The sequence below is a fragment of the Mercenaria mercenaria genome, chromosome 10 (assembly GCF_021730395.1).
Source record: "Mercenaria mercenaria strain notata chromosome 10, MADL_Memer_1, whole genome shotgun sequence".
NCBI lineage: Eukaryota > Metazoa > Mollusca > Bivalvia > Venerida > Veneridae > Mercenaria > Mercenaria mercenaria.
In genome coordinates this window covers 30,835,234-30,848,142 of record NC_069370.1, presented here as the reverse complement: position 1 = coordinate 30,848,142, position 12,909 = coordinate 30,835,234, and positions in this window count along the sequence as shown.

The window sequence follows — 12,909 nt, the reverse complement described above, 5'->3', positions numbered from 1 at the left end:
GTTAAAGGTGGATAATCAGATTTTGGCCATGTAACGGATTTGTTCGAAACTTGAGAATCTAATCATTTACACTCATTTATGTTCACTTAACACTTAATACAAATTAGATTTTCACTGGAGGTATTTTTAAAATTTCATTTTCCTATCCTGGTTGGCCAGCCAAGATAGAGTTATTTTATCATAAGTATAAATTTGATAAACATACTTTGCCTAAGGAAATGTATAAATATTGGACATATTGTAATATTTGCATTAAAAATTATGTATTTAGATGGAATTCATTAGAAACGAAAGTTTGAAAAATTATTATTACCTCCCTTTGCCTATCTTGGTTGCGCAACCAAGATAGATTGGAAATAAATGAATTCAGAAGCTACACACAGCTTTTAAACTTGCATTTTGGTTCAGATTGTTCAATAGTTGATATGTCTATCAAATGCAAATGTAAAACTAGACATTGTATCGAAATGAAAATAAATACCCAGCTTTTTATATACTTTCATATTAAAGGGGAGTAATTACAAAATTTTACAAAAATAATAAAATACACATTTCAAATAGGAATCTAACTATGTAATCGGTCTTCTTGTTCCTTAAATAATTCTCTTCCAGAATATACAAAAAGTAAAAAATGTTGTTTAAATGTGATTGACCACCTTTGAAGATGTGCGTGCAAGTACATACAGCTATAATTTAAGGCATGAAGATTTAAAACTTTTTTTTTGTCTAGATCAATTACCAACCTCACTGGATCAAGTCTCATAACTCTTGAAATGTATTTATATACTTGTGCCTTCGGGGTTATAACACTAGTTGATTGCATGAAGTTCCATAACTCTTACATGCATTTTGGTTAAATTATGTCCCCTTTTGAACTTTAAACTTCCGGTTAAAGTTTAGAATGCAGGTACTTGATTGAAACTCTCAGAGATATTTTAATATTTTAGGGAATATTTTCCTGCTTCTGGGACAATACTTCGAATAGTCTAGCATTGGCTGTCCTACGGACAGCTCTTTTTCATGTGGGTCTGCCCCCTATTTTCAGAGTTATGGCCCCTGAAATAGTAAAAAATGCACATTTTCACCTCGTTATACGCCTAGCTCAAAAGGTATTCAGTATACATTTACTAAACCTTGCATGAGTCTTTATCATATGAACTTACGCACCTCCTATTTTTCATCTGGGTCAGCCCCCTATATCCAGAGTTATGGCCCCTGAAATAGTCAAAAATGCACATTTTCACTTTGTGACGCGCCTAACTCGAAAAGTATTTAATATAAATTGGTTAATTCTTGTATAAATCTTTATCATGATATGAACTTGCGCACCTCCTATTTTTTACCTGGGTCAGCCCCCAATGTCCAGAGTTACGGCCCCTGAAATAGTCAAAATTGCACATTTTCACCTTCTAACATGGCTAACTCAAAAAGTATTTAATATAAATTGATTAAACTTTGCTTGAGTCTTTATCATGATATGAACTTGCGCACCTCCTACTTTTTGTCTGCCTCTGCCACCTGTATCCGGAGTTATGGCCCCTGAAATAGTCAAAGATCACATTTTCACATTGTGATGCATCTAGCTCAAATAGTATATGATATAAATAGATGACCACTTGAGTCTTTATCATGATATAAACTTGCACACCTTTTATTTTTTGGCTGGCTCCTTTCTCTATTTTTAAAGTTACGGCCCCTGAAACATAAAAAAATGCACATTTTCACCTAATTTGCCTAGCTGATAAAGTATTTGATGTAAATTCACGAAACCTTGCTAGAATCTTTATCATAATAATTATTACCATGCAAACTTTGCATTCTTCTTGAGAATCTTAGCGCTTATTACAGAGGTATGGCCCTTGAAATAGCTAAAATAGTGGATTTTTAGCTCACCTGAGCCAAAGGCTTTATTGTGATAGCTCACCGTCCGGCGTCCGGCCGTCAACACTTCCCTTTAAACATCTCCTAAACCAACGAGCTAATTTTGATGAAACTTCACAGGGATGAACCTTGGATGGTCTTTAAAAATTGTTCAAAGAATTGAATTCCATACGGAACTCTGGTTGCCATGGCAACCGAAAGGAAACTTCAAAAATCTTCTTGTCCAAAGCCACAAGGCCTATGGCTTTGATGGTTTGTAGCATCATCTTGTGGGTCTCTACCAAGATTTTTCAAATTATCCCCCTAGGTTCAAATATGGCCCCATCCCGGGGATCACATGATTTACATAGACTTATATAGGGAAAAACTTCAAAAATCCTCTTGTCCAAAACCATAAAGCCTGGGGCTTTGATATTTAGTATGTAGCATCATCTAGTGGGCCCCTACCAACATTGTTCAAATTATTCCCTAGGATGTAATCTGGCCCTGTCCTGGGGGTCTACGATCGCATTACGGATATTATCCGGCCAAGTACAAACGTTCTAGCCAGATCGCATCTCGTTTTACGATTGTTGGGACGTTTTGAGAACTAGTTTGGTGTGATGGGGACATTATTAACAGCATTCAAATAATAGACGCCGTAAACGATGCCCCCCACCCCCCACACACACACTCCCACCACCACTCTCCCATAGTACTAATCATTTTTACGACGGATCGTTCGTGAAGGAAGAAAATATATGAAAGTTGTACTTCAGTAGGACACCTGTCGGAGAAGTCGTTGCGTTGAGCTGTTAATGGCTGTGATTAACCTCTTCTTTGGATAATGGTCGGAAAAATAAATTGACAGAATCCCCGCAATGCGGTGGAAAAGACGATGATGCAAAACATTATAGTTACGTATAGGAGTATATATTCGACATTAGGGCACCAACCGCAGAATTCCATTGGTTAGTAATTAGCTGGATCCCCGCAAGGCGTTGGAGGACATGGTGGCGGGTTGCAGAAAGTGTGATATCCAATGATATATGAGCAGAACTGTGCAGTTAAAATTTCCATACTCGCATGCGCTTGTTTAATGATGGGGAGATTCTCGAATACAGAAGTGAACTATAAGCAGTATATACGTAAACAAGCCCTCAATTAGACTAATCTAAAACAACTATGTAACTGCATCGAAACTTTATATAACTTGTGACCCTGATAAGAAATTTTCCAATTACGAGCTAAGGCTCTATGTATCCGACGTCCTGAAGCAAAAAAGAACCACCAGAACGGAGTTGCTAAAACAACTTGTGGATTCCTTGTTTTTCAAACTTTGTGAAAACTAACGAGAACATGCATTCAATTTCCGACATAATTCCATCCCTTTACATTACAATTAATGTATTTCTAAATCGTAAAAATGTCATTTCGATTTTATATAAAAAAATATCATAAAACATCCCTTTAACGAGCCTGATGTAACGAGTTCAGTTTCTGAATCACTTTCAAAGACAAGGTCTGCTACAAATCTCCCTGGCTGAATGGTTTAGATTGTTGATTTCGCATTCGCTGTAGGGGGTGTAGAATTATTTCTTGTGATGAAGTTACAGTAAGGACGATGGTTCTACACAGATAGATGTCCGTGTTGTACTAGACTAGACATTATTTGATTGACCCGTAACACTTCATCCGTATAACCCAAACAGTTTGAAGAGATTTTTATTAACACTTCACACATTGACACACGACAGAGCGAGAACTACAAACTTGTCTCACTTATTTAGAAGTAATTGTCTCCCTTCATAAAATTTATTTGTCCAGGGCAGAACTCTTTAACCCTTACCATGCTGGACACGATAGGTTCTGCCTTTGCGACCAGTGTAGATCATGATCAGTCTGCACATCCGTGCAGTCTGACCATGATCTGCTCTGTTCGCCATTCAGTCAGTATCTTTTTGGTAAGCACCCCTTTTAACAGTTTATGGTACGGTCCAAATTGAAAGATGGACAAGTTATTATAAAAATTTAGCAGGGTAAGGGTTAAGTGGTGCATGAAAAATATTCAAATTGCTTACAAAAGTGGCTGGCATAAAGGGAAAGTTGAATGTACAAGAACTGACTCTACCTTCTCACTTTTTAGCTCACCTGAGCCAAAGGCTCATGGTGAGCTTTTGTGACCGGTCAATGTCCGTCGTGCGGTGTCAGTCGTCCGTCGTGTCCGTCAACATTTTCTAAAGAAATCTTCTTGAAAACCACTGGGTAGAATTACACCAAACTTCACATGAATGATCCTTGGGTGGTCCCCTTTCAAAATTGTTCAAAGAATTTCATTCTATGCAGAACTCTGGTTGCCATGGCAACCAAAAGGAAAAACTTTAAAAATCTTCTTGCCCAAAACTGCAAGGCATAGAGCCTTGATATTTGGCATATGACATCATCTAATGGTCCTGTTTGAAGATTGTTCAAATTGTGACCCTGGGATGAAAAGAGGCCCTGCCCCGGGGTCCCAAGTTTTACATAGTCTTCTATAGGAAAAAACTTTAAGGTTTCGATGGAGGCCTTGAGAAACAAAAATCAAACAACACCAAATCATAGAAAGAAAGAGTTGTTTGACATGAAAATTGAACAGCATGTAAAACATGTATATTACTTTACGAAACAAGTGTCAGTATACTGATATAAACATTGAATTCCGGAAAAGGGCTGCCTAAAGGGGCTCCACTTCCGGACAGTTAAACGCCTTTAAAAACTCACCATTTTCAAAGAACTGTTACACATGTTCGTTTTGATGCATTTGCAATAGCGTGCGAGTGGTGAAATTTCGCATAACAAGGTGGAACACAGTTTTCAGCGATTGTTTATCTTTATTTCTTTACAAATGGCATTCATTTTCAAAGGGAGACAACTGTTCCCGATTATTTTAAGTACAAATTGCATTCATTTTCAAAGGGAAATAACTTTTTCCGATTATTTTAAGTAATCTTTGAGAAAAAGTTGTCTCCCTTTGAAAATGAATGCCATTTGTAAAGAAAAAAAGATAAACAATTGCTGAAAACTATGTTCCACCTTGTTACGTGAAATTTCACCACTCGCACGCTATTGCAAATGCATCAAAACAAACATGTGTAACAGTTCTTTGAAAATGGTGAGTTTTTAAAGGCGTTTAACTGTCCGGAAGTGGAGCCCCTTTAGGCAGCCCTTTTCCGGAATTCAATGTTTATATCAGTATGCTGACACTTGTTTCGTAAAGTAATATACATGTTTTACATGCTGTTCAATTTTCATGTCAAACAACTCTTTCTTTCTATGATTTGGTGTTGTTTGATTTTTGTTTCTCAAGGCCTCCATCGAAACCTTAAAAATTGTTCAAATTATGCCCCTGGGGTAAAAAGAGACCCCACCCTGGGGTCACTTGTTACATGAGTTATATAGGAAAAAAACTTCAAAAATTATCAGGTCATATTTCCTAGACTGTTTAATTATATTTACCTGATGTACCCATGGGATTATGGGTCACCTTACTGTGACCTTGACCTACTTTCTTGTTTTTAGCTCAAACGTAAGCTTTTGTGATCGCCCTGTGTCCGTCAGTCGTCATCAACAGTTTGACTGTTAACACTAGCGGTCACAATTTGGCCCAATCTTAATGAAACTTGGTCAGAATGTTACTCTAAATAAAATCTTGGATGAGTTCGATATTGGGTCTGGGTCAAAAACTAGGTCGCCCGGTCAAATCAAAGGAAAAACTTGTTAACACTAGAGGTCACAATTTTGGCCCAGTCTTAATGAAACTTGGTCATAATGTTACCCTCAATAAAATCTTGGTCGAGTTTGATATTGGGTCAGCTGGGGTAAAAAACTAGGTCACCAGGTCAAATCAAGCTTGTTAACAGTGTAGAGGCCACATTTATGACTGTATCTTCATGAAATGTGGTCAGAATGTTAATCTTGATGATTTTAAGGTCCAGCTTGAATCTGGGTCATGTGGGGTTAAAAACTAGGTCACCAGGTCAAATCAAAGGAAAAACTAGGTAAAACTGTAGAGGTCACATTTACGACCATATCTTAATGAAACTTGGTCAGAATGTTAATCTTGATGATCTATAGGTCACGTTCAAATCTGGGTCAGGTGGGGTAAAAACTAGGTCACTAGGTCAAATCAAAGGAAAAGCTTTTTAACACTCTAGAGGCCACATTTATGACTGTATCTTCATGCAACTAGGGCAGAATTTTAATCTTGATGATTTGTAGGTCAAGTTCGAATCTGGGCCATGTGGGGTCAAAAACTAGGTCACAGGGTCAAATCAAAGGAAAAACTTGTACACACTCTAGAGGCCACATTTATGACTGTATCTTCATGAAACTTAGTCAGAATGTTAATCTTGATGATCTTTAGGTCAGGTTTGATCTAGGTCATGTGGGGTCAAAAACTAGGTCACCGGGTCAAATCAAAGGAAAAGTTAGTTAACGCTTTAGAGGCCACATTTATGACCATATCTTAATGAAACTTGGTCAGAATGTTAATCTTGATGATCTTTAGGTCAGTGGGTCAGGTGAGCGATACAGGGCCTTCATGGCCCTCTTGTTTAAGATACTGCCTTGAAATTTGGATGACATGTAGTTTTGCATACCGATCTTAAAACTGATATTCAGTGGCCATGAAATTGACCTACTGACCTACTTTCTAATATTTTAGCATGCATCAGTTTGCCATTTGAAACATGTGGCTCATATTACTCAGGTGAGCCATTCAGGGTCATCATGACCCTCTTTAATTATTTCCTTTATCTTGCTTATTACAACTAGAATATGGAGAGCAACTGCGACCATAACACAGTAGTTGATAAAATTTCTCCTCTAACGAACATACCAGTACATACGATTCATTATTAAAAAATATTTCCTGTTTTTGCCACCTTTCATACCAAACATTTCCTGAGACGGGAGATGGCCATGTCCAAAATGGCGCTTGTTTAATGTTAATCTACGATTGTAAACATAAGTTTACAATGAATTTTGATCTACGGTCTGGACATTTAAGATTTTATTTTTCGTTCCAGATATTTGATAACTAAAATAATTGCCGCTGGTTAATTGAATGAAACGAGTATGTTATTATTCGCATCCTGTCTTTCATCATGAATACGCATATTCAAATGGCGAGACATTTATCTAAGCGTCCAAGCGTTGATGTTTTCGGGGTTCTTATACAATTCAATCCTGCTACAACGTATAAACATAAAAATTCCCAGTTTTAGAGGTTTGTAAGTAATAGCGCTACTCAACCTACATACAATTCTGACATCATGATATTTACTTTGTTACGTCGAAAGTAAAATAGCGTCATTACGTCAACGTTTGCAGAGCGGCGCTAGCAACGATTCAGACTAGCAAAAATAGAACCACACAGACAATGTTTCGGAATTTTTACGCAGAGCAAAATATGACAGACCCTAGAGACAGTTGGTATAAACCAAATCCACTGTACAATATCCATTACAGTAAGTGTATTTATTCTTTTTTTTCTTGCGATCGAAGGTTATGATCATAATTGCAATATAAACAAATCGCCAAACATTGTTTATAATGCTTTCAATTGTTGGGAGTATAAAGTTGATATTTTTGTATGTTACTAATATAAAATAAATTGAATAGCTACGTGCAAAATACTTGCATATAAACTAAAATTGGTAATAGATTTCTACTACATTTGAAATGTTAGTTGGTAGACTATATGTAATGTGGATTTTCGAAGAATGACTGTAATGTGAATGTAACTCTGATTTATTTTACTACTGACTTTTGGTCTAGTAGTAACACGATTGACCAGTCCAAAGACCTTTAGCTAAAATCTAGGTCAGGATACATATGATTCTGATATGTTCTTGGATGTCTCCCACGAGCTTTACATCGAGCGCAATGAAGAACCAATGGGCCTTTTATCTGAATCTGTCTCTTATTCTTATCTGCAATTTTACGTCTAAATCGTTAACAACTGTCCGGAGGTAGAAAGTATATATATTATATTGTAGGCTATAATACAATCATACTACCCTCACATCAACCCTCCCACACGTCCCCGCCCCCTTCCTGTGTAGTATACAGCATTTCTGTACCCATGTTCCCAAATAGGTATTTGTTGATGCTGTGTTGCCGTATCTTTACAGTCTACAAATATTAGACTGCAAAAATATCAATATATGAGGCACGCCATGAGAAAACCAACAGTGCAATTGCGACATGCATGGATCCAGACCAACCTGCGCATCCGCGCGGTCTGGTCAGGATCCATGCTGTTCGCTTTCAAAGCCTATTGCAATTAGACAAACCGTTTGCGAACAATATGGATCCGGACCAGACTGCGGATGCGCAGTCTGGTCTGGATCTATGCTTGCCGCAAATGCATTATTGAAGCAGGTTAGCCCATTTACCTGCACCAGGTCCTGTTGTATTTACATTTTGTTGTTATGAATGCTTGTTAAATGTATCGTGCACGAGAGTTCCTAACTTGTAGGTTTCGTATACACGGGTTCTTTTGAGAGCTCATTACACTTAAGAAAAATCTTCAGATGTTTTTATCTTTTTATTATGTTTTAAAAGTTTAGAATATTTTATATTTTTGGAAATGTCTCTTAAATATCAAATCAAATAAAACAAAATCCCATGTACCCAAAAAGTTTTACTACATTTTATGCAATATTTCCTGTATCTGAGGAGACTGTGTCACAGTGACATAGGATGAACATTTTCATACAAAAGGGTCATGAAATTGAAAAAAAAAACATTTATTTTCAAAGCTGCTGTGCTACGGTTCTCTCGAACAAGGAATAAAGATTGCAGTAAAATTCTAGGGGTGCACGAATATAGGAGTTTCCTCTAGTTGTAAGCCTCGTATAAACGTTGATGATGAAAGAGAAATTTATTATTTAGTGAAAAATATTTGTTTGTAATTATAAGTTCTTTGATTGTGTATAGATTTAATATACTTTTGAAAAATATAGAGGTTAATATACTATCTAAATCAGATTAAAAGATATAAATCTTTGAAAATATTAGAGAATTTCATAAAACGTTATATAGCGTTACCTTAAAGCAGCATGCCTCCAGATTTGGCTGAAAAAAATCTTTCTTTCAAATTGAAGTTTTGGTCATATTATGAACATAAGAATATGAATTTTTGTTTCTAAAATATTTTAAAAGTTCCAAATCAAGAAAAAAAGATGACCGCGTCGGGAATCGAACCTTGGACCACCGAGGCAATAAATACATTTTCCCGCCGTCGTAACCAATAGCGCTATATAGCTGAAGTAGTAAATAATGACTTCAAATATAGATATTTATAATCGAGACAGTTTACCTAGAGTAAAAGCGTGACAAACGCTTTTCGATTTTCATCGTAAAAAGTAGTAAAAACAGCAACTTATGTGTTTCCGTCACGTAAAGTTTGTCAGTAATTAAGTTTTAAAGCCTTCTTAAGAAAAATAGCATTTATATCAAGATTATCTAAAAAATAATTTTTTTGTTGTTGCCGAACGATCTGGAGGCATGTCGCTTAAATTAATACCCGTAAAAATTAAAGAAATGAAAACTTGTTCCGTCCCTGTCTAGCCACATTATGGCTATTAGGAGATTTCTATGGTGGCATTTCTGCCACGAGATAGCTAGGTAGCTATCAAGATAATATTTTCTTGCATACCAGACGGGGATTTCCGGTATCTTTACCGGTGCTGGAAAAATCCATCTTACACCCCGGGGTGTAAGATGACTCTCGTGCTTTAAATGACGTATTACGAACTATATATATGTAGAAGATTTATGTAGTAATATATATTTTATTTAAAAAAAGGAATAAAATTCAATACCTTGACAGTTCCTATTGGTTCCTGATAGTATATTTCTCGATTCAAATCACGTTATTTTATCAAAAATTCATAACGTTACGCTGCAACTGATAAAAACCTGAACTAAACATTGTTATTTATTTTGAAACGTCAAGACGTCTTTCCTGTTTACGGACGTTGGTTTCCCGCGCTTTGTTTAAATATACTGCCATATGAAATAGTTCTAAAAAGAAAGCCGTTCGATTGATTTTATTTTTATTATTATTTCTTGAAATCGATATGCAAGAAAAAGATTCTGTCACTGGTTATAAGTGCAGATTGAAATATCCGGCTCTCGGGTAACTGTTTAGGCGGTAACTCGGCAAGGAACCTCGTTACCGCCTAAACAGTTACCCTCGAGGCCGGATATTCCCATCTGCACCTACAACCAGTGAAAGAATCTTATAGTAAACTTTACAAGAAATTTGTGATTTTTCTGAAAACATTTTATCAAAACAGAATATTTTCTAGATATCTTATTTGTTTCCTTAAAATTGTTTTTTTTTTTGCGCAAAATTTCACATTAGTGCTCGAATACTTGATAGCTATCATGATAATATTGTAAACTTTCCTGAAAAGTTGTGCATTTTTCTGAAAACATTATCGCAATAAATTAGTGTTTTCAAGATATGCTTGTATTTCCAGGAAATTTTATGCTGTTGAGATGAAGTTTTCAGAAAAGTTTGAAATATCAAGATGATTAAAAAAGTATCGAGATAGCTACCTTGCTAATATATAAGTGACAACTGTGGACACTTACGTATGGTGGCATATTTCTGCCACGAGATAGGTAGCTATCGCGATACTAATGTGTTTTTTTTTCTGAAAAAAAAAAAGTTCGCAATAAATAATATTTTGTTAAAATATTTTAGCGCAAAATTTCGCGTTAATGCCCGAAACTTCCCACGAAATGCTTGGTAGCTATCACGATAATATTCTAAACTTTCCATAAAAGTTGTGCAATTTTCTGAAAATATTTTTGCAATAAATATTTTTTCCAGATGTTTTTATTTTTGAAAATTCCGTTACTGCAACGTCACAGTTAGCTATAAATAGAACACGATGTACTGCAGTTCAGTGTTAAATTACATGGGTTCAACAGTGTTCCATCCTTGCTATTTAAGGATATCAAAACGGCAGCTCTGGGCACTAAATGCAAAAAATATCGGGATAATATGGTTGAAAATACTTCCAGGAAACTTTTCAGAAAAGTTCGAAATATCAAGATTTTTTTTCTAGATAGTAAATACGGAAACGTTTATGGGCCTCGCAATGTCGCTTTAGATAACGCAAATATCGATATATTTTCGCGAGAAATCAACATATTATCACAACAAGTCGATATATTTTATTGACATATTGCATTCATTTTTGCAATGTTTAATCATTTTTGCTCGAGATCCGCGTAAGCTATAAAGATATTTCGACATATTATGACGATATGAAACGACCCTTTCTTGATTTACTAAAGTGAGTTCTCGTAATATATAGTAAATGCTCTCTTTTGAAATATGAAATTTGGGTTTACAGGCCCGTACCAAGTATTTTCATATTGGGTGGACATTTCCAACACCATGCTAGTAAGACAAATCAACTAGCTGGAAGTTTAATCAGTAGAATAAACGCAATTTTGGAAATTATTTCGGGAATTGTTGCACTGACCCTGTTCCTAGAAGCCTGGCTTACCGCCAATATAAAGTGACCGTAGGGCAGGTTAGACTGTACTTTTACAACTATAAATCAGCACTAAGTTTGCAATTTTTGGGAGCGCCATGTGTTAAAAAAGCGGTTCCTAAAACAACAGTAACGTTACCATAATTCCTTTGAATTCTGACAACACACAAAAGATATATGAATGTACACAAAAAAAAACAAGTTCCATATTTCCTGTAATGAATAAAACATGCAGAAATTATCGATGAAAAAGTATACACTATTCAAGCTGACCACTTATAGTATGTAAGTTCCTAATCCATGTGAGATGACATAGATAGCAGATAGTGTTACAAACACATTGGTCCGTCACATGCAATGCAACAGATATTTTAGGAAACCCAAACAGTCTTAATCTACTTCATAAAAAACTCAACATTTTATTTATTTATTTCCCTTAATCACCTTTTTAAAGAAATCCGACTGTATTCTAGATGTACTTCATAAAAATATTAAAACTTGTTTATATTTTTAGTTTAAGAAAGTGTTGATATTTTCGAACGTTCTTTAATAAAATACATTCATAAAACATAATCATTGTATTTTTTCTTAATTTGAATATTTACTTTTTATTACGAAATCTATGTTTAACCTAGATCTACTTTATGAAAAACATTTTTGTTATTTAATATAAAAGTGTCTTGGTGTTCATTTATGAAATCCATAAAAATAGAAAAAAAATCAAAGAATTGTTTCACTTTTACAACACCTGACGGACGTCTGTTGTGAAAGTAAAACTGTGGATATTTTACTGTGAGGCTGTTGTTTTTTTTTCTTCTAATTTTCTTTATCTGTTTAATTTGTTAGTTGTTGCTTTTTTGAAAGAACATGCACTCAGAAAAGATTTATAAAAATGTGTTATGTGCTAGTGATATATTATTTGTTCACAGACAATCCAAACTGTGTATGAAGCTATTCTCTGCTTCATACTATCTGTCAACGAGTAGCATTAAGGCACTTACAAATTGCCGTAAACCAGAAATAAATTTTTAGTCTTGTTATTACTAGCAGCTCTGCCGAGTCTCTTTATGAAAAGGCAAATGATCCGCCGAGTGAAAATTTGGTGCCTAAGTACTCGTAAACTGCCTATACAGTGAAACCGCATTTTTTTCTAGAGATACTACACGTTTTTATTTTATGTTTATGTTCATTGTGTATTCGTATAATCTGCTTGACGAGACCCCTGATCCACGCATACATACTGAATCCTAACCAAACACACCTTTCCTACACCCCTGCTCACTGTCTTTGGAGTGACTTTGTATACATATAGTCTGGTTAAGTCGAGAACTTGCGTTAGAAAATAAAGAAATGGATGGTTTATATCGACATAATATGTCGAGATATCATTACAGCTTACGCGGATCTCGAGAAAAAATTATTAAACATTGAAAAAATGAATGCAATATGTCAATAAAATATAACTTGTTGTGATAATATGTTGATTTCT